At 40.8% G+C, this 23,835-nt stretch overlaps 1 protein-coding gene across 1 annotated transcript in view; it reads left to right on the top strand.

Annotated features, from left to right (window-relative positions):
- The window catches only part of lrrc3 (leucine rich repeat containing 3), a 16,692-nt gene extending 3,204 nt beyond the window's left edge, over window positions 1-13,488 (top strand). Inside the window, exon 3 of the mRNA XM_034574910.1 lies at window positions 13,471-13,488. The gene's annotated coding sequence lies outside the window, so the exon portion shown is untranslated. The remainder of the gene's footprint in view (window positions 1-13,470) is intronic.
- The last annotated feature ends 10,347 nt before the right edge of the window (window positions 13,489-23,835 follow it).

Below are 23,835 nucleotides of genomic sequence, written 5' to 3'. Positions count from 1 at the left end.
GTGCCTTCAGTCCGTTAACCATTTGAACATTGTCGTCTTCTACGTTATTAGATAAACTACAGAGGCCCTCAACTGCGATAACTAAGATCTTTGTCGTTTTAACAACATTCATAGAATCACTTCCTCTTTAGAAAGTTGTCTTCTGAATAAATGTTCGTTTTATTGCTGCAATTCTTTATATCTAGCTGATTCACAAAGCTTTTATTTTGAAAAGTTTGGGTCTGAACATTGTGTTGATTGCTGAACAGACCTCTGAAATAGCCGACATGCAATGAATGAAAAAACAACACCAGTTAAATCATTGAATCATGTATACAAGCCACAGTTTAAAGCAAATTCTGTAATTTTATGAAAATCCTTGACAAAAGGATCCTACCTGGTTTATCTGCAATGATAAAAGAGAAAATTAGAATTAGAAAATTCCTGTTCATTTGTGTGTCACCAATTGAAGTCATTTTTCATATTGGTCCTTCAACTCGTTTTGTCAGTGTTCGCTACCTTTTGATGTTTTTTCTCTTGGCCTCATAGATATTATCTTTTGTACTGTTTTAAACCATTTGATCTAATTAAGTACGAGTAAAAATGTGTCTGTACGAGCAGATCAGGCAGCAGTGTCAACATTTATAGCACAAAATAAGCAGAATGCTCATAAACGTCACATTTCGATGAGGGATGATTCATCTACAGTGGAGAGATAAATGTGCCCCGGTGTCGATCCGGCGGGAGGGAATCTGGACTAAGACGGATGAGGAGGACGGCCGTGTCTCCCAGCTACTTTGTATTGATTGATTTATGTACTTAATGTCTCACAGTCATGGCGAAGGCTACTTTACAAGACACAGGGGTTCACTTTAGCTGTGCAGACACATGCATAAACCATGGGAATAAAACTGCTGGTCCAGGAAATTAGGTTACGCTGCTCTGAGTTCATGTGTAACCGCGGCATCATGACATGTTAAAGATTCAAATCTGTTTTCAACGTCTAAAAAATGGAACCGATATGTCAGCCTCTCCTCGCCGAGGTTATGTAAGGAAAGGATGTAATCATGTTTACCTTATAAGTAATGTTCCAGCATTTAAGAGTTCATTTCACACAGTGACTGAAGCCTGGTCTTCACTGCTGCAGGTAGTTTCTCCCCCTCGTTCTGAAAAACATCTCTGTCCACACGTCCTCTGCTTAACAAAATATCTCCATCCAGTCGAGAACAGAAAAATGACTCCAAACGCTCACAGGTATCAGCATTAGTGTGTGACAGGGATCTGATTGCTGTCACGTAATGTGAATGAGAGACACATACAAGGGGTAAAATGTCATTTCATCCTTAAATGACAATATCAGAGCCAAAAGCCCCATTTCCTGTCGAGGAGGAGAAAACATTTGGCACAGATCCATCACAGACAGACTTTCAGTTCAGTTCAAATGTTTGATTAAACTCAGAAGAGTCAATTATAGCACAGGTTGAAGAGGGTGGTGTATGTATGGATGTATGAATGTTGAATGTCAACCCACTTTGTGTTACATGGTGAACAAACAGCAGCACATTAACTCGCCACAGCTAATTACTCCTGTTGATTTGATTGTATCGTAGAACTGTTGGTTGAACTGTTGGTTGAACTGTGTCCAAGTGCCTACTCTGGGAATCCTACACCATAGCACTGTGCATGAAGATGGGCAACTCGAGCGTTGAGTCCTCGCCCCCCCCCCCCCCCCCCCCCTGGCCATTGTAGAACCCAGATTCAGATGCAACCTATAGGCCGAGCCACTTCCTGTGTGAGGCCGGGAACCTGAGTCATAAAGGTGTCAGAAGGGTGGATCTCTCCGAAAGCTAGACGATGATAGAAAACACTTTCAAAATGACCTTTATATGCTTTTCTGTGATTTGAAAACTGTCTGTAGCTTTCCTTATGCTGTGATTCCCACTCATCCAATAGATCCAACAGGTTAAAGGTATAGAGACTTGTTTCTTAATTAAGCATTTTAGCTTTGTTATCCAACATAGTCATGTTTTTACAGAGTACCACTGAAGGGTTCTTTGCTCCAGAGGTGTCTGTGTGTGTGTAGTTTTGACCTGTCATATAACAATGTCTGTGCTGGCCCACATGTACACAACCTTTACAACCTGGACAAATGCACATGTCCTCTGTGTCGTTGTGTGAAACACTGTACTGTCTTTAGCTGAAGCAACACCAAAGTGTTTGGACGTCTAGAAGAACTTGTACTTGTCTTTTCTTCATCTTTAGAGAACATGGTCCGTGAGCTCTGTGATGGAAATGAAAAGGGCTCCGATACTTTTGTGATAATAATGTGATTATCAAGTCTATTTTCTATCTGTTTAAACAGTCACTGTGTGTTTGTTTTACTGTCTGGATTTCAACACCTTACCAGCATTTGAAAATAAACAAAACAAATCTTATTTTTTCCGGGGGAAGTTTCGTCTTTTCTCCAGAGACAGCGAACGGTTCAGATCATTTTCTTCGACTTCAGTGTTCTCACTTAATTAATTTACACTCCTTAGATTCAATTTAGCAGCAGAAGAGAGAGAGCGTATCTGTGACATTTTGTGAAAGCAGCTATATCTTCCCTGCGTGGATGTTAAATGTTGCTGTCAGGAACCAATACTCTTTGGATGAAGAAAAAGAAAAACAGAGACGTGTACTAAAACACAGATTTAATTTTTGTAATGATTTTTCAGCAGTCAAGGATTTTTGGCTCATTTCGTGTTTGTGAAGAAGTTTCATGAGGGAACAGGCATCTCTATGATGAATAACAGATTTTTAATCTTCCAAGCTACAGCACTCCAGCGCAGGTTGCCCAGAAGAACGTCCTTTTTTTGCCAACAAGTGAGGCAGCGCACCAGTTTGAGAACACAATGCTGAAATCGATGACAGACTCATTACTGAGAGAAACTTGTGCCCGCTGCATCACTTTGAAAAGCCAGTGTCTCAGAGGCTTTGTGACACACTGTAGTAATTATTTGTTGGTGTTTTCTTTTAACCTTCAGCACCACAGTTGTGCGTTGTGGCTTTTTTTTTCCCCTGCTGGACTTTGTGTGAGCAGCATCTTCTGTGTCAGCTTCTCAGTTTCTGCAAATAATTCTGAGATACAAATGGTGGAAGTGAGTTTGTTAGAACGGGGCTGTGTTAGTGTGTGGTCCTGAAAGAGACGAGCTTATGAGCTGTGACTCAGCAAAACCGACCAAACCATTGAGTCTTCTTTCATCTAATCCACAGATTAGACTGTGTTTAAACAGACAAGACACTTTCTGCTGAGTTGAAAATTTACAAATGCTGTGGGAAAACGTTCAATGTGGAGGTCTGACCACCCATCCATCATTTAATCTTTATCTCCTCCACTAATCAGGTTCCCGATCGCGCCTGCAGGAGTCTAGGAACAGAGGCTGAAACAAGCCAACTGTATCACCAGACAAGGTCAATCTGCACATGTTCTCTACAGCATGGTTCAGGTTAGGGAAAGATTGTGCTCATGGCAAGTAAACGACCTGATAATGGAGCGGTGTGTACGATTTCGCTATTGTTACATTGCCAATGTTCGCATTAACTGCTGTTTACTGAACAGTCGTCCTCTCTGCTTCAGCTACGGTCTGGTTTTATATTATTCTTAAAGATCTAACGAAATAATGTCACAATATGTCTGAAACTACACGTTCGTTGTATTATTAATGAATCGTGGTTTATTTGTTATCATTAACGTGACGTGTAAACGAGCGATAGAAAACTGACTTTCTTTTTGCAAGCGCCCTATGGACTCAAATTGTCTTCTCACAAGCTCAGAGATCACAGATACCTACCTCAGCAGGAAGTACACCTGATCCTTGCACTCCATTAAACCTCACATCGTCAACAGACCCATAAATAATCCTCGGTGTAGGGAGTTGATACCCACAGCAGAACCACAGCCTCGGATTTAAAGGTGCTGACCCTCATCCCAAACCACCCAGCGCCAGGAAATAGGAATACAGGATGCTTACCTCACTTTTTCTATGTTGTCCATGATATTTTACCACGTTGTGTTTTTGGCGTTAAAATCATTAAACTCTTTTTTTATTGCCTCCACGGAGAGTTTAGCTAATTGTTTGCTATCTCCTGATGATTAACATGTAGTAACGAGGCACTTAGCTGGAACGTGGCCCATTCATTTGGCTTCCTGTGTTTGTTCACGCTGTCCGTTTGCCCTTTACACCATCTGTTCGCTGGAATGTTATCAGCATCTTTGTTTGAGACCCTGACACGTCTTCTCATGAGGAAGACACGACGAGACAATTCATCCCCGATGACGGGTTCAACCGATGCATCAGACAAATATGGTGTTTTAACAAAACTGGGCATAAAGAAAGTTTAAAGAAAGAATGACAACCTCACAAATGATATATGCAGAACATTTAACTGCTTATAAGAAGCAAATTAACCATAAATAAAAGTTTTTCAAAATGCCAGAAAAACACAAAAACACATAATAACTGATTTTGGATCATTTGGATCCGGTTGAAAAGTCAACAGTCGTGTTTCATGATCAAAACGGCTGTTTCTGTCTGTTTTAATCTATTTCGGCCAAATCACTGAGAACTGTTTGTTTTGTATGTGTTTTGTTTTTCTCCTAATGGCACGGAAATGAAAAAATATATAAATCAAGCTAATAAAAAACATCAGCCAGTACGAGTTTATATTCAAAATGATTAGTTTACCAAATGTAATTTCACCTACTGACAGAATATATTGTGTTTTCTCCAAATACAATTTACTACACGTCGATGTTACTGAAAGCAATTAACAACAACAAGATGTGAAAAATGTGTTTTGTAAGAGACAATTTTCAGTCTTTGTTTTGAACAATGAGATACTTGATCTCGGGGAAAGGGGATATTTCATATTATTAAATGAACCAGAAATCATTATTTCAGTTTTTCATCAAAATAAATGAAGACACGGAACAAGCACCCAGAACTAAGATTGATAATCACACTTTACAACAACCATAAACATACTTTTTTTACAATAATGACCTGCAGAGGCAGTTTCATCTTAACAAGGTTCATATTTTGAAGGTCATACATTAAAGCTGTCGTCATATTTGATTTAGGAACTGCAGAAAATGTGCATGATGGAAAAAGGAAAACAATGAGGTGACGTTCTCTATGGGTTTTTTATTGCAAGTGACCCCCTCTGTAGATCGTTTGGGCAAATGGTGTTATTCTGTTTATCCATTATGAACCACGGTACTTACAGTATGTCAGTAAGTCGGTGCTGTCCTTGAGTCACCCACACGGGGATTAGTTTCTACACCTTCCATACAAACTGTTGCAAAATGATCAATATATTGTGAATAATATAAAACTATTGATTAGTTCACCCTCAATGGAATGGGGGGGGGGGGGGGGGGGGGGGGGGGCCTTAAAGAGACAGGAGCTATAACCAAGTGTTCCAGACAGAGGCTGAAAGGAGGAGCTGCAGCAATGGACAGTTTTCTAAACATTGTGTAATGCTCAGCATGTAGACCTGTTCAAGTAACAACCCAAATTAAAGTTATGAAGCTTAATATGAGCATGTTTCCTTTAACTGTAAGCTGTTGACCTGACCTCATAAAGGTTTGCACTCAACAAAGACAAACTTCAAACTTTTTCCACAGTGACGATCTTTTACTTTCAAGCCTTAAATGACAACCCCATTTCTGGTGTATGACACACTGGGTCATCCTGAGCTGTAACCCCCCCCCCCCCCCCCCCCCCCCCGTCTGCAGTTGACCAACCTCAAACTCTCTTGTCTCATATATTTGGACAGTTCGGGCCATTTGGAGGACATGGGTAGCAGGTGGCAGCGAGGCTGCCAGAGAGAGTCACAGTTGGATTTCCAGAAATGGTAAATGTGTCTGGCTGAATCAAAGTGTCCTTGAGCAAGGCGTTAACCAGCCACATGCCCAAATCTCCCCAACTTCAGGGATATTTTGATGCTTTTCAGACATCTTCACTGCAACTATTTTAGAAATCCACGTTAGAATAAGTTTACAAGCTTGAAAGTTGATAAGAGATGTCGTGTATCTTAAGAAACCAGCTTTTGTTCTGCAGTAGTGTGCGTGCTTCACATAATGCCAGTATTGTTTCACACGTCTTATCTCAAATACGGTAATAAGCATCACTTGTGAGGCTCCTGCACAGAATACCCTGGCTGGCTATAGTTTTCATTTTATATGCATAATTGGATGCTCAGTTGCCACATTTATTCAGATAAAGCATCAACTGAGGGATATATCCTTGCAGCGTCATATTCAGAGTCTGAATTCCACACGACACAGTTTTAGTAACAAACTAAACAGCAAAAAGTCCTGACCTGCGACTCTCTGTATTGTTTTTCATTAATCCCATATAGATGAGAAAGCACTTTGGTTTCCCACAGGTGTCGGGAGCAGTTCATCATTACGCTGTCGCAGAAAAACTACAGTCATCGTCTCAACTCCACAGGCGTCAGGAGGAGAAGGTGTCCAATTAACCCCCCGCTATACTCCACCAGCACCGCCGGCCCAGTGGCCACTGCTGCTCTGGTTTCAGCTCCTGCTCCGGCGTCGTCATTTACACTTCTGTGGACGGTAGTTTACGAGTACAAGGACACTTTTATGCCGTTTCTCTCATTCGATCACAGCCGAAGTGATTGTCCTATTTGTAGATATTCCTATTTCTGAATTTCAACAGTGAAGTAAATCAGATCTTCAGTGTAGCCACTGAAATGAGGTGACCTGCTTCAGAGCCATGTTTAGTAAATGGATTTTTAAACAATGGGGACATCCAGAGCTGTGGTGGAGTCCGGGCCAGGAGACGTGTGGTGTGATCAAAGTTGTGGCCACAGTGACTGAAGGAGCATCGATCTCTGCCTCTGACGCAACCTGCAGCATGTGTTTGTGGGAAACAGGATCAACATCAGCACATACTGTACATTACAGAGAAAAATTGTGCTTGTTATGTTCACAGTTTGTTCCAGTACATTGACTGTGATGTTCTTTTTGACAGAGGCTTTGTGTGGGAGAGGCTGGGAGTCAGTGCTGTGATACGCACATGGGTTCATGGCATGTACTGTGGGTGTTAAGGTTACTTATATATAAAATACTATTGTTAATGTACTAGACATTGTGTGGAATATGTTCGTTCACAGCTTTGACAGAAATTAGACGATGAATATCACTTTCATGTTCGTAACAAGAGGAATTACTGAATGTAAATATATTGAAAATCTATGGCAGAAAAAGAAAACACTGACCATAATTAGTATCAACACTAATTGGGTCGATTTTGATTACCAATAAACTGGATGAGGTATGGGTCAGGTAAACCATAAAATGATGGTGTGGATCCAGTTATTTTATGTTTTTATTATCTTTTCTGTAACATTGCTGTACTTTGACAGTTTAACTATTTTCCTGGGCAACAATTCATGGATCTTGATGCAGAAAATCTGATATATATATAATGGAACTGATATCTACTGTTGGGCCTTGGTGGAGGCATGTGCTCTTCTGAGTGACAGGTTTATTTTGGGACAGCATATATGTTTTTTTGCCACCGTTTGCACAGCTCATCTAGAATTCAGATAAACTCGATGTCCAGTGCGATGATGAGGGTGAAACGAAGGTGTCTGTTACGTGTGGTGGGAGCTCGACGGAATGCCAGGCTGGTGGTTTTAGTGGTTTTATATGCTTTTATTTGTCTTAAGTGACTTAATAAGCATACATCATTTGGCAGATAAGATTTGTGCTGACAGATCCTGGGTTGCTCGAGGCGAATTCTTATTATTCTTGGGATGACATTGCACCATCTCATCCATGACACGAGAATGTATCTTTGGCCTCAATTATGTATTTCTGTTCACCCCCCCCCACGGCCATTTGTGGATAGCTTTGTGTTGGACTTCAGATGTTGACACAATAAAACTATATTGCAACCGGAGCTACACTCGGAGTACACACTGTATTTTAGGAGCTGCTTTTTCAGCCCCTCTCCCTCTGACACGTTTTTTTAGGAATGAGAAATAAACAGTGTGAGGCAGGCTGGAAGGAAGTGGGCTTAGGGAGCTTTTAACTCACACCTCATAGTCATGTCTTACTTTTATTATACTAAAGTATCATATTTATGTGATATCACTTTCATTTATCAAAATGTTTTTCCCAGTTTCGTTGATGCGTCTGTACTTTCTGAATTGTGCTGCATGGGCCCTCGGAGTGCACTTCAGCTTTGATAGAACTACAAAGAGGAGACTTGCGAGTCTGTGGCATATTTTGTAATCTTTTTTTTTTCTGAAGGCACAAGATGAAATAACACAGAAAAGAATAAACCCCACCACCATTTAGAGTCCTGTGCCAATTTTTTCCCGGCGACTGAACGGAATATTAATTAGATACCGTACATTCAGTGAGCACTATATAGAAACCTTTTCAAATGGTCATTTTGGCTCCATGGCAACATAGAGCTGCATTCACTGCATTACCGGCTCCTTTTCACCGTGTGATATGTGTCAACATGTAATTAGCATAGGCGAAGGTTGTGTGGCGATGAAAGGATGTATGGGCTGCTGAGGGTAATGTGGTATCCTCAGATGTCATAGTTCCTAATCAGGGGCTCAATGCCATCTTTTATCTACAGGACAGAAAATGGAGTCACGATTCAGGCTGTTCTCCTCCAGGTTTCGTTGGAAATGAATGTTTATCGTTCTGTTTATTATTACAGTTCTGTCCAATCTTTGTGGATCAAGCTCGTCCCGCCTCGAGCTCAACCACCTGTCACACGGTCACAAGCCAGGGACATTGTTGGATTCTTCCTCCAGACAAACCATGAGACTTCACTGGGAAATACCTCCATCCACTTAAATACCTAATATTTCCTGAGACGGATATCAGACGGTCAAAATATCAAACCATCGCAGCAGAATCAACATTCTCATTGAGTCATTATGAGCATGTTTCTATGGTAGATGTGTTTAGAATGCGGATGTGGGCTTTTGGCACAAACAAGCAAAGCACCTCACCTACGTTTCAGATTTGTTTATGATAATGAGAAATGTACTGCTATGTTCCATAATACAAAAAGTAATAACAATGCAGAGAAGAGCACCATTGACTCGGCCTTCTCTCATTCATCAGCCTCTGTAGTCCGTCCACTGTGATGCCTTTTATTTGTTTCTTATTATCAGCTCTAAGAGTGTTATCCACGCCTGCTTCGATACGTCACTTTATTGAACCAGCAGGAGAAGAGGACGACGATCCCCAGAGAAAAAATTATAATGATTTGCTCTTCCTTCTCCTCTCAGTGGCTGGTGATTACTCCTAAGTGTTGCTGTGACAGTGGTATTGATTCACCCTGATATTCATCATCCGTTCGCCTCCGTGCTTTGTGCGAGCTCCACCAGCCCGACCCCTTGAAGGACGCTAACACAGGTAGAGGTAGAGACTCTGGACGACGTTTATCTAGTGAACTATTAATAAAATAAACATTTTTGAAGCAATTCCTCTTATAACCACTTTCCTGAGAACCACAGCAATGAGGCCACGACCATTTAGTGAAAGTAAAATGCCACAGACACGTAGTGAAACAGATACCCAGCAGAAGCCTGTGAAACCTGAGCTATATACAACACAAAACTCATTATACGCGGTGGCTGCTCGCTGTTGATACATGCCACTGAGACAATAAGCCTCAGTGTGGTTGTGACGCTTCAATACTTTAATCCCTCAACACTGCAAATGGACTCATACCCGCCTGGATTCTCTGCTCCGGAGAGGATGATGATCAACAGATGCTTGAAATCTTATTACCTGGCAGGGGTGCACTCGAAATACTGATTCAGTCTGAAGTGTTTCTCTGTAAACTCTGCTTCGGCAGCAGGTCTACCAGCAGCTCTTCTGTAACGCACACTGTACTGTGAATACAGATGTGCAACAACCCCATGAAATGTCAAAAAGACATTTAAGTAGTGCTGTGGCTTTTTCTACCAAAATATATAAATAATCATCATTATTATCATGAGAAGATTTGACTTTTAGATATTAGTTTAAAGAATGAGGCTGGTGAATATATTATTTTTATTGTGAACAAATCCCATGAAAAACCAATCACAGGCGAGTATATAGGCTCATGATCTGTAGTGACTGGTTGACAGGTTGATCGATTTGCTCTTGTCCAGGCAAATTCTCAACTAGATAGACAGACAGACAGACAGACAGACAGACAGACAGACAGACAGTTAGATATTCATCCCAGAAGGGAAATTACATTGTTCCAGCAGCCATTAAAAACACAAGACTCACATAACCCACAAAACACAAACTGGGGAAGGTGCAGAAGCAAAGTAGGTCCCAAGTATTTGCAGATACAAAGGTAAAAAGGTGAAAGAGTAAAACAGTGCTCCGCTGTTTTTAGGAGAATAGTATGGAGGGGGGGGGGGGGGGGGGGGGGGGGCATATGGAAGTGGAACCCAAAAGTTAATTTGAGGATCTGTTAGTGAATTTGTTGTATGCCCTCTTAGTCAGCTGTCACGTATCGATTCAGCACGGTGCCGTGTTCTCCCTGACGAGCATGAAAACACATTTCAATGACAGCGTGTTCACTCACTTTGCATCATAATTAAGTGCTGGTCTGTTCTATCCAGTGCAGCATCTGCAGCTGACCTGTTTCTCTGCCCCATTTGGCACGTTGAGCGTTGTTCTGGGAAAAAAGAAAGAAAAGTGAAACCACAAGATTAGTGTTACAACAAAACTGCCGCAGGGTTTTTCCCTGATAAAAGTAAAATCAATCTTATAATACACAAGGGAGGATTTATTGAACCGGCCCCTCAGCCTTGAAGTGATAAACGGAGACACAGGCACTTACCTGGTGACAACCTTTAACCAATAAAGAACCGATGGAGGAAAAGAGGAGTTCTGTCTGTGCTGGACTATTCCTCTGGGAAGATGAACAGCTTGTGATAAGTCATCCACCGGCCCCCTGCTGTGTCTGACTGTTCAGCAGTGAGTGGAATTCATCACATCTACAGTATCTAACTCTGCCTCTCCATGTAGCAGGAGAACCAAAAAGAAAAGAGTCCCTGCAGTAAGTTGTTTTGGGATTTTCACCTTCGTTATCGCAGACAGAAAAAAAACAAGAGCACTGGGAACGATGCAGCATATTTCACCGTAATATGTTTATACCACTGCTGCCAGAAAGCATCTACCCTCCACGTATAGATCATTAAAAAACAAGAAAAGCAGTGCATCTGCATTGTCGAATTCTTCATAACCACTGGCGACACATTCATTTATAAATAAGGTCAACGCATTACAGTAAGTCCCGTGAAAGCAATGTGACAGTGTCACTATTTAAATCTGGGAAGCTTATTGTCCCCTTTTGGTTTCTGCCCAGGAAAACTGCACAAAGACTCCTGTCCCGGTTACTGAGGAGTGGAGTCGATGCTATAAACAGTCCGGCCTCCGAGTGGAATTATTTATAGTGGTGGTGCAGCCTCCGTGGCTTCAAACAAGGGACACGAGAGTAGGATCTTTACTTAATCTTACTCTTATAAAGAAGCTGTCTCCACACATCCTACAACTAAAAATTAGAGATATCTAATCTGACCCTTTATCCCGATTTGCTCCTCTAACACCTCACGGACTCAGTAAATGTTCACATCTCAGCCAATGCTGAGAGAAGCTGTCACCGTCTGTATAAGCTCTGCCTGCTGAGCTTTATTTGACTGAGTAACTTTACTTTTATATCTTATAGTTTTAATTCCGTCCACCTTTGGTGTTTTTAATGTCTTTTTACTTAAAAAGATCATTTGACAGTTGACGTCTGGTTCAATAAATTCTATTTATATTTGCTCTACTTTGGATTTCAGCACTGACTGATTTCACATTCAAACGTGACTGACAGTTGAAAGGACAAGCAAATCACACAATACAGATAAAACATGAGGTGTTGATGCATGACACCTCTTACAAAGGGTTTAAATGTAGTTTTCAGCAGAAAGTGAAAATACGCCACATTTCAATCTTGTGACCTTTGACATCACGAGATGTCCTGGGACGGGTGCTGACACCAAAACGTTGACAGGTAATTATGCAGATTCTATTTCTGTGTGTGCGTCAGTATTTAGACTGAGAGTCCTTTGTGTGGCTGCTCTGATAGAAGTCTGATTTAAACACGATGGAGTCACGCCAGTGGGTCAGCGGCTGGATGAAGGGGCTCAGAGAGAAAAACAAAGAATTACTAATAAAAAATGTCATTTATCTGGGATATTGCGACCTCTGAGAAGGTCTTGTGGGTATTATACGGTTTATTGTGAGACTTACAGTGAGGGACAAAAGGAAGCGTAACCAGCTGATCGAATGCACTGGGAGACAATAGGTCTTATCTATCGGCTGATTGTGTGAAACCTCTGCAAACAAGACCTTCTCAGAGGTCACAGATAAAGGATACCTCCTCTGGGGCTTCATGAGTATATTCAGTGGTGCAGGTTATTCTTTGTTTATCACAGTTGAAGAGTGTCTCAGTGAATACGCCTTGGGTTTTAGCCTTTTTAAACTGGTTTCCAGTTCATTTTAGAATTGATTTTAAGGTTCTTTATGTCCCTTAATGGTCTGACGCAGAATACTGAGGGTCTTTTATCCCGACACAACCCTGCTCACACCTTCAGATCCTGTGTCAGGGGCCTTTTAACTGTTATAGATTTTTCAACTGAAGAAAGGGGGACAGAGCTTTTGAAAGGCCACAGGCTCAGGAAAAAACCCTGCTCAAGGGAATAAGGGCAGGCTGTGTCGAAAGCTTCCTTAAAATCAAAGCTTAATAATACCTTTGTACCGCATTCCCTGATTTAATGTAATTCTAGTTTGTATTATTGTATTGGGAGGTTAATGCCTAATTTCTGTCAGATGTTTCGTGTTTGTATTCTTTTATGTATCCTTATATGAGTGTGTCTTTATTTGTTTTTATGTTTTTTTATATACTTTTACTTGTACTTTTACCCGTGAAGCAATTTGTAAGTGTGTTTTGAGAAGTTCTTTATAAATAGAGATATTTTTATTTTATAAATATTCTGTTAAAAGTAGGTCACCACTACATTCTAATTTATCACCTTTAAAAAGTCTTCATTCTGTTTATATATGAAAAATGACCACACAAGCAAATAAAAGTGGAATCATCCATTCATTCATGAATTTGCATGTTGCTTTGTTTGACCTACACGTGCACTTAAATTAATCAAAAGATGGGACAGAGCAAAAGAAAACTGCTGACACAGCAGTGTCTGTCAGTCATGTCCTTGTCTATTATTCATAAATGACACTGTGTTCAAGTTCTTTCTATATAACTGTGGTTTAAAATGTAATAGTATACTGACTAAAGTATGAATTTAAACTTTGTATTTCATCCACATTTAATTATTGTTGCAATCAAAACTGTTTTAAAAACTTACTGGCCCTAAAGTCCCTGGTTTGTTCAGGTGTGTGTGTGTGTGTGTGTGTGTGTTTTATGAATCCTCCAAAGGGACGCTGACACATAAATTTGAGTTGTTAAAAAATTAAATGACCCCTCTCTGCTCTGATTCATCAAGAAAACACGCTACTGTCTGTAATACTGCTCGGCAGATTTCTACTGACGGCAAATGGAACAGACATAGAGTGCATGTCACATTTTCTGAACTCTGACATGAACTCTATGAAATGTTAATACTTTTAGTCGCAGACTTCCCCAGACTTTACAAATGAGCAACTTAGAGCAAATATAAATAGAATTTATTGAACCAGACGTCAACTGTCAAATGATCTTTTTAAGTAAAAAGACATTAAAAACACCAAAGGTGGACGGAATTAAAACTATAAGATTCTCAGTGCATGTCTGAAAGTGGCTGTTCAAAGGCAAACACACAATTCAAGTTTGAATGAATTTGACATGACACACAACTAGTTTGAATATATTCAATATATATATTTGATTATATGATCGTCAATTTAAAGTCTCCAATAACCTAATCACAATCTGGATCTTCTTTGGACTGTAGGAGGAAGACAGAACCAGGTAGTGTTGTGTGGATTGCAGATACGCCCGCGGACGATTCGCAGGTTCGGGTCGTACAACTTCACTTTTCTGATTAATATGGTTTGGGGGTGAGGGGAAATAGGCCAATAGGACAATTAGTTTTCTTTTTGGGAGAAACAAGGCCACTCATTCCCACGGCAGCAGCAGCAGCTTGCAAAGAGAATTCCTGCAACGCGCGCTGCTGTCATTCAGTAGAGCCGGGCGCATCAAGGCAATTAGGCGGAGTCGCCTCAATCCTGGCACAGTGGATGCTATTTTATTTTGGGAATATTCACAGGGAAGCATAGGGTCTCTGAATTGGATAAAATAATTCCTTCGAGTGGGTGAATCAAGCACAAGTGCGGATTGAGATGACGTACCCGGAGAAAAAACAATTTCAGTGATTTGAATTGGCCTCGATGCAGCACCTTGAATCGACCTCTGTGAATGAAAGGTGCTTCACAAATAAAATGACCCAGCTTTGAACGATAGGAAAATCACATAACCAATAGATATTCAACCCATTGACCAGAATGAGAAGCCCATTCGTGTTTGTGCATCCCTACAAACAGTGGACAAGCCAGTGAGGGATCACAGCATCAGTGCTGCACTTCACGGATCAGGGCGTGTGCACACAGCAGAGCAGCATCTCTTAAAAATCCTCTCTCGGCTCTCGCACTCGGCTAAGTGCTCAGAACTGCTGAACAGGAATGTGGAGCAGGCTGCTATTTTGGAGAAGAGGCTAAGAAAAGACTGACTTTTTAAAATCATGTCCAAATTCTGCATCCATCCACCGCTCAAACCACTAATGCTGTTCGGGGTCATGTGGGGCCGGAGCCTCTCCCGTCTGTCACAGGCGCCGACACACAAAGAAAAATCCATTCTGATACTCAATCACATCAAAGGGCACATCAGGACTGACAAGTTGTGAAAGATGTGAGAGCTGACTTGGGACCTCGGTTGTGTTGGATTAAAGAAAACTTGGTTTAATCAGGTCACAGCTCTGGGTTGAAGTGAGATAGGATTGTGTTCCGGTTAATAAGAGAAGTTCACAGTGACCTTGAACACAACATGGGGATTGACATTCAAGAAAAAACATGAAATGTTCCTGACCTTAACCAAAGTGCATTTTCACATTCACAGATGGATGTAAACCTCAGGCCTCGTCTGTACTACAACAGATATATTTTTATGCACACCACCTTCATTTTACAAAATATTCCTGCAGAGGAGTAGATAGAACACAAAAACAACTATGAACGCTCAAACAAGCAACCAGTAGGTGGCGTAATACCAGAGGAATGCTGTGGTCCAAATATTCTCTGCAAAAATTAAGTCACCAATTACCAGTAGATGTTATCAGGTGTTAGCAGCCATCAGCAGATGTAAGTTACACATCTTCAGTTGTGCACCTTTACACATTTGCTCTTGCAGATTTGTCGATTACGATCATAATATCTATGAGATAGGTGTGAATATCAAGTGGTTCAATTCTCTTCTCCATAATTTTTTTTGCTGGGCACTCAGGCTGTGTGCAGTTATGTTATTGAACTTCCCAAACTTTTACTCCAGCTCTTACGAAGTGTGTGCTCGTGCTCGTGCGAGCTCGTGTGCCGTGGTTTTACGTAACATTTGGTGAGAGGCATCAATCACAAAGGAGCCGAGAGCTGCAGAGATGAGCTGAAAGCTTCAAATCGAGCATCATCCTCGTTCACTTTCAGCAGCGTCAGCAGCACCAGCAACTCTCTCCCATCAAAGGGACACATTTCATACAGTGTTAAAAATATCTTTAAAGATGTCCTTGTGTTTCCTGTATATACTGCTTTTTTCCTCTAATTATATCTTATGCACCCATCCTGCCATATAGCTGCGTGACACTCAGAGCACAGGCGGTTGTAAAGGCCTTTAACAGAATTATTCAAGGATGGAACAGGGGATTAAATGAACAGCGTTGAAAACCCTTTTATTAGATGCAGTCGGAAAGTCATCTTTGTACTTAAAGTCTTTTCCTTTGCCTCCAGTGTGTTTCTGTGTTTGTAGAAGTTTAAAAACGTCAAATTTAGGGTTTTGGGCCAGCACGCAGAATGGGGGTGGGGACTGGGTTCGACCTGCCCACCTTCTGGTAAGTGGACAACCCGCTCTACCTCAATCCACAGCCGCCTGTAATCAAATATGTCTCCTTTAAAAAAAACTATACCAATCCCTGTCAGTGTTATTAAAGATCTTGTTACATCTTTTAAACGTGAATTTCCTTTCTTTATCAACTAAGGCTGATATGTGTATATAGTTATGTTTACAAAATTCATATTTCAGCTCAAGTATATCACTCTGTTTATAGACTTTCAGTGAATTTCATGCAAATACAGTCATTTTTTTTCAAGCAACTGCTGTAGCAGAGTTAATGGGTTTTTGAAAACTGGATCAGGTCTTGATCTTCTACAGATGAAGTACAACATGTTGTGGAAACAGGCTTTGACTTCTCGTCAGAGGCTTTATGGAAATAAGGCAGCTGCCCTCCATCATGTAATTGGATGAAATTCTGCATGCACCTGAGGATCTCGGCTCTGAAAGCCTGCTGCTGTGTCAAGTACAAATCTGTCAATCATTCAGGAAACACATCTGCTCTAAACCTGGTTATTTTGGATGCTGAGCAGGGGGTCAGTGTTAGTGCTGGTGTAAATGGACCGCTGGGGCATAAATACAATACATGGCATCTACACATCCTCGTCTCCTCTGCTAATTCCCACCTTCAGTTCATCTCGGAGAACAAATAGGGATTTAGCATTCACCTCTTCTGAGACAAAAAACTTTATTTAACAAACAGTCGACAAGCATTTCAATCAGCAAAGGTCTTTTGGGTTTCGTGACTCAGGACGAGTAAATCTTTATGCGTAAAGCTTCTTAGAAGTCCTGAGCATATTTACCCACTTGTGAAGGCTTCAGTGGAGTCGGTGTTTAGAGAGAAGGCTGAGTCTCTGTAATCTGTAGAGTTTGCTCACTAAATTCTTGATGTTCTACATCAGTGGCGAGGAACCTCTTTCCTATCAAGGGCCATTTACATTTTTGTATCATCCTTCAAAGGCCACACAGAATTATTTAACACATATATCACAGTTACCTCTTTAGTGCAACGGCTGGAAGTGCTTCTTTTTGGTGAGGCGTCTGATGTCAAATGGTAGTGATGATGATAATATTAACTCCATTTGTGTAGCACTTTTCAATATAAGTAACAAAGTGCTTTACAACAAACAATATGAAATTTACAAACTATTTTGTCAGTACAATAAGTATAAAGATACAGATAATTAAATTCATCATACGATAAAAGCTTATTTATAGAGCCAATATGCCAATTTGCTTTTAAGCAAAGTTATTTTGAGGTACATGAACGCACAATTTGTCATGTGAAAGTTACTTGTTGGGCATCGAACCTTCACCGAAGAGTGTTTTATTACTTTATCTAAGAGCATCAGACCTTGTAACTCATCCAGTTTAGCTGCATTTATTTGACAACACTTGACATTGGCCCTTTTCACCCATAAACCAGACACACTGGTTTATCTTCCACTGAAACATTGTTTGTCCATTTCTCATGGAAAACACATTAGTCTGCATTTACTTTTCTTGACAGTTGCATTGTGTGTGATGTCACTGAAAAGCATCATGATAACTGTCAAGAAAAGAGAAGTGGATGCAGAATATGGTGTTTTCCATGATGCTTTTCAGCGATGACTCCAAACAGTTACACATTGTTTTTTCTCACCCTGACAGTGACGTGACACACACACATCTGACAGAGATCACCCTGAATGACTGGGTGGTTCCATATCTCCTTTAATGTTTTTTTATAGCAGCAAAAATAACTGCTGCCATGAGAATTCCTTTTTATTCATGAGTTGCTTATTTTGTATTTACACAATGTCTCACAGGCTGTATCCAGGCTGGCAGCTGGAGGTTCCCCTCCACTGAAACATCCAATCCAATACATTCACTCCATTAAACTGACTGGAGTTGCAACACCCATCACACGAAGGTTTTACATTTTTCAACCCTTGTCCATTCTTGAGTAGATCAATAAATATACTGTAAATGAATTGACAGATTGAGTAAAAGAAAGATGTCTCCTTCTCCTCACCTTCCAACCATGAAGCCGACTTCCTCCAGCCGGCTCCTGGTGTTACAGAACAGGACGTGATGTTGGTAATTGTTGGGAACCACTTTGTTGAAAGTTTAATTACAACCAACTCTATGACCATCCTCTGTTCTGTTCTGTGGTGGGGTTAAAATGTCATGTTACAGAGCATCACAGTATTTCCCCACTGACAGTGCACAGCAGATGAGTCGGACAGATCAGCTCTGTACTGAAGAAATGGATTTTAATTAGTGATCAATTATTTGATAGTGAATCACACCGATGTGGGTCAGAGAAAGAGACGAGTCCACAGCGATGCAATGTGGCTGCACTCATCCTCACGTCAGAGATCAGGGAGTGATCGTGGTTTCAGTTGCACAAGTTCTCATTGTTTTCTGTACTATGGTGCGTACGCGATGAGATTATATATAAAGTCAATGCAGAATGACACTCACAGGAGACTGCTCTTAAAACCAACCCAAGATAACAGGTCGTCCTCATGTAGACGACCATTGTCCAGACGCAGCTCTGGGAGAAGATGGTGAAATTTCCCAAGTGCTGCTGGTGGTTCAGGAGCAAAAACACAAACAATAGGATGCATTGTCTGCAACCAATATAATAGATGTGGAGATACAGGTCAGGATGAATGTGGATAAAACGTGGGCCTGGATGTTGCGCTAGATGAGGAGTCAGGGGATCGACAAACTAATTTTGATTCATCCTCTGTGCTGTTTCAACATCCCCTCCTTCCGTCTGACTGAAGCCACGGGACCTGCAGAAGCTGTAGTGAGCTGCATCCTGAGCTCCAGTGTTTGTTCTTCTCACTTCGGTTCTTGAATTAAACACAATCCAGTTTCCATCAGTTGTTTGTCAATGAAAACTCGATCAAAAGTTGAAATAGTTCTGAGTTACTGTGGAGATACTTTTAGAGTCTGAATTGTGTGTTGAGGTCAGTGCTTGGCTGTCTGTCTGACTTTCCAAACTTTTCTAAACTCTCTATTATCTTCCGATCATATTCCTCGGCATGTCAGTGATTCTCGGAAAAGAAACGCCTCAACATTATTAATGTCCAGTCACGCACCTTTGGGCGAGGGCTTATTCACCCTGTGACATTGTCTATCACTGTGTCATGTTTCCTGTCTTCCACCCTGGTGTCAGTTTGTTGCCTCTGGTCCAGCTCTGGTATTTTGAAAGAGAGCACAGCTGCCCCCCGCCCCCCCGCTGAAGATGTCACCTGGCAGGCGGCTGTCTCCTCCAAAATGACCCATTCATTCAAATCTCACTGTTTAGTTGAAAGTGCCAGAAGATATATACTGGTGTCAGAAATGAATTTATTTTAAAACATAAAAGCAAGCTGACCTTGTAGGAAGTTGTTTGCCCCGACAAGGCATCAGTACAGGATTTTATTGCCTCAGTGGATTTTACAGCACTGAAGAAAGGTCTGTGGGAAGCAGTGATGAATATGTGCTCTGAACTTGTCACTTCACAGAAAGACTTTGTAAACTGCTCGGACTAATTTGGGTGATTAAAAAAGCTGCAAGTAGATAAAAACAGGTTTTAAAATTGAATTAAAAAAAATCTGTGAGCCCAGGTGTTGGTGGTGACCCTCAGCTCTTACTCTTAATCGTCTTAATCACAAAATCCATCCTCCTCTTCTTCATCTCATCACTCTTAACAAATTTAAATAAGGAGACACGTTCTGGCATCTTGGTTCCATGTATTTGTGTGTGATTGAGCCGGAGAACCACTGATCTTAATGTTTACCTGTAGAGTTTTTCTGATGAGTTTGGCTTCAGCTCATCATTGAGCCATGACCGAAAAATCCTGACACAAAAATGATGGAAAACACTTCAATGGTCTAAATGCACAGTGAGTTCACGTCTACATAGTTTTGTCACACTAGTAGAACAATAGTAATATTAAGAACAAATGAACATGAACCTTTATATTAAAGTATATTGAATACTTTATATATATTTTCACTTCATGAAAAGTAGTTTAATGTCTCAGTTGACATGAATCACTGAGTTCACATCTTTGTAAGGAAAGGAAATATGGATTTTGGTGACCTCGTTACCTGAGCTTGAAGTGGAAAAAGAAAGTGACAGATCTTCCCCTTCAAATGTTAAACTGAGTTTGGACAAGGGAATAAAAGTTACCAGAACATATTTCTTATTTTCACAAAACACATTTACAGTATTTAGTCAAAGGGATGAATATTTTAATTATCAAATGAAAGAAAAGGAAGTCATCCAGCCGGGAAGCCCTTTTGTTCCCTGCACACTTCCTACATCTCTCTACGTTTAGTGTGTTACCTCTGCATCATTATGGTTTATGTCCATTTGTAATACAGAGAAAAGCAGACAGGCCGGAGTCAGCCTCACACGGTGCCCCCTGGGTAATGCAGTTTATTATGACTCGCCCAAAGCACCTGACAGGGAGATGAGCACAAGATGAAGTCCCAGTTCACCACAGAGGGAAATGTAGAGGTGTCAGTGCTATGAAGTACTGGTGAGAATCAAATCAAATCAAATCAAAATCAAATCAAATCAAATATACTTTATTGTCCCTCAGGGAAATTCGTCTTGGGCCAAAGTGCCACAGCAGCTGCAGAACAGCACATTGTACAACAACAACAACAAAACACTACACAAGGACATGTCACGTAAGACCAATGAAAAATGATAAAACACTAAAAGGATAAAACAAGATGAAAAACAGAACCTGGCATTAAAACTTACAAAGTGAGGCGGTTGGTTTTACACTCAGGCTCTGTGAGTCTGCCTGATGGTAACGAGTCACCCCCCCTTTAAGCACTGTCTGTGACCTCATTAAACAAGACCTAAGCTACTTTATTCAGGCCTGAAGGCAACATTAACTGACATATTAATATTGCTCATCATTAAAGTGATTTATTTAACAACTAGCAGCATCCAGGCCTTTTAGGACGGACCACACTGTTATTTCACAGGTAATGGGAACTTCATTTCAGTTTCATTTACCCAAAATGCATACTAATGGTAATGATGTCCGAAAGTTAAAGATGACCGGAACGAGAAACCTACGAAACACATTTGCCACACGGTGGAACAGGATATTTTCTCTGCTTTATTAACAGAATGCAATAAACCCTGCAGCATTGTGTGCTAGAAAAACAAAGAGAAAGTCTATCTCCGTGCTGATAAGATTAATAGAGGAGAGCAGTCGGGGGACGGAGCCGAGAGCAAGCGCACACTTCCAGGGTAAAGAGCGAGCAGATTTCCAAAACAGTCCCAGTAGACGCAGCTATTTATGTGAAGAAATGAACCATCACTGTATCTAATTTGTGGCAAATTGATCCCGGAGACTCGGGCTGACATCAATCCTCCTGCTTGTGTGTAAGACTGCGATTTATATATTGTCAGAGCTAGGGGGATGTGGCTGGGAGGACAAATGTGTCAGCTGGTTGCCTCTCTGAGGCCCCGTGTCACGGAAGAGCGATGATGGTGGAGAAACAAGGATGGATTCACTCGTGCTTAAAGTGACGTGAAGCTCCGCGTGGCAGACGTCAGCGAGGGCGACGACCTTCAGGGGCAAGGTCACCGATTTCAAGAGGCAACGCGGAGTGGGAATGAACGATCATGTTTAATGTATAGATGAGGTTATTGGTTGACAAATATGATACTAAAAGTCTCAAGGAACATATGTTTTACTTGGAAATAAAACTTTAAACTCATGTGTCTTACTGTATGAAAAACATTCAAGTCATATGTGGGCTTTTTGTCAGCAGGGGGCACCAACGACTGTCATGGCCGACCACAGCAGACGGTCACACGCGTGTCGGCTGCAGTTCTGATGGTTTGGCAAAAAATCTAACAGATCAACACATTGAGGCATTTCTGACTGAAGGAGGGTGACTGTGATGTGGTTATCTGTGATGTGGTTATCTGTGATGTGGTTCCCGTGATGTGGTTATCTGTGATGTGGTTATCTGTGCGCAGGATACAGTTTTACATGTTTATGCAATCATGTAGAGACATGTGAGACACTGAGGATAAAAACCTGGATACATGAGTAGACACAATGAAAAACGAGATGAGGGCGTCTGTTAATGACGGACAGTGCTCTCTCCTGCGCCATCATCAAAACATGACGAGGGAATATTTGATCCAAGAATAGTGATTCTATTTTATTGGATGAAGAGGAGGTACAGGACGTTGGCCCCCAGGAAGTAGGAGGAGCCTATTTTAAAGGAGGCCTGAGACCTGGAAAGTTCCACAAATTTAGAAACAACAATAAAACAAAAGCACGTCTTACTCTCACTAAAAAAACATCAAATACCATCATGACCTCATCATAAATAGTACGAACATTAATACCATGAATGTTGACTATCACTCCCACTGCTGCTACTACTGCTCTCACTTATCAATATGTTCATCAGTGATGTGCCTGAATTAATAAGATTAATAACAACATATTGTTTCTGCTGGTGAGCTGACACTGTATTACCCCCATCTAGTGGTAGAAGTCAGTTGATGCACGTGCTCAGTTACTGCAGTTAAATTAACTTTGTGACTAATTCGAAGCATAATGTTTACAAATGTCAGCAGATGTTCATACATATTCAGATGTGGAATGTTTCCTGTGCTGGGATTTTGTTTATCCTAATCCTAGAAGTCTGCTGATGAAGTGTAACTAATGAGAACTTGGTTAAATGAGGCCAATAACCGACCAATCGAAGACGCTCTCAGCCCTGTGAGGCAGTGGTTCTCAGATGGGGGTCATCTATTAATAATGATCATGACACATATTCAGTGTTTCATACATGTCTGATATCTTCCAAAGACTTTACTCTTGTGTTGGTCTTTCACATAAAGAAGCTCCAGTTATTCCAAGGGACATACATGAGGGGGGGGGCCCAGGAATATCTTCTTTTATCTTGTGGGGGGTCTTTGTTGCAAAGTTGGTAATTGCAAAGTAAAAATAATTACAATGTTGTTAAGAAAAACAGATACAAATTGTATAAAATTGAAAAAAAAGAAATAAAACTAAGTAAAAGTCATTTCACCAAATCATGGTTTCAAGGTATAATAATAAGACCAATTTCGTTATTGCATTTTGAAAAGGGTTTATTGTTCCTCAACATTACTTTTACCTCTATACTTTTACCCTACTTTAAATTTATTGTTTTATTTGCTTATAAGTCATATATATATATATACGTTTTGAAATCATTATTACTTGTAATGATAGATTATTATTATTATTGTTATTATTGAGAGTATTTTGATGATGATCATCTTTCAGATAGACAGATAGACAGACAGACAGATAGAGAGACAGACAGACAGACAGACAGATAGAGAGACAGACAGACAGACAGACAGATAGAGAGACAGACAGACAGACAGACAGACAGACAGATAGATAAACAGACAGACAGACAGAGAGACAGAGAGACAGACAGACAGATAGATAGATAGATAAACAGACAGACAGACAGACAGACAGATAGATAAACAGACAGACAGACAGAGAGACAGAGAGACAGACAGACAGATAGATAGATAGATAAACAGACAGACAGACAGATCTACAGACAGATAGACCTACAGACCTACAGACAGACAGACCTACAGACAGATAGATGGAGCAGTGGGCCTCAGCCAGTCAGCA

This window comes from Hippoglossus hippoglossus, chromosome 21 (assembly GCF_009819705.1).
Source record: "Hippoglossus hippoglossus isolate fHipHip1 chromosome 21, fHipHip1.pri, whole genome shotgun sequence".
Classification (NCBI taxonomy): domain Eukaryota; kingdom Metazoa; phylum Chordata; class Actinopteri; order Pleuronectiformes; family Pleuronectidae; genus Hippoglossus; species Hippoglossus hippoglossus.
This window is presented reverse-complemented; position numbering and strand designations above follow the sequence as displayed.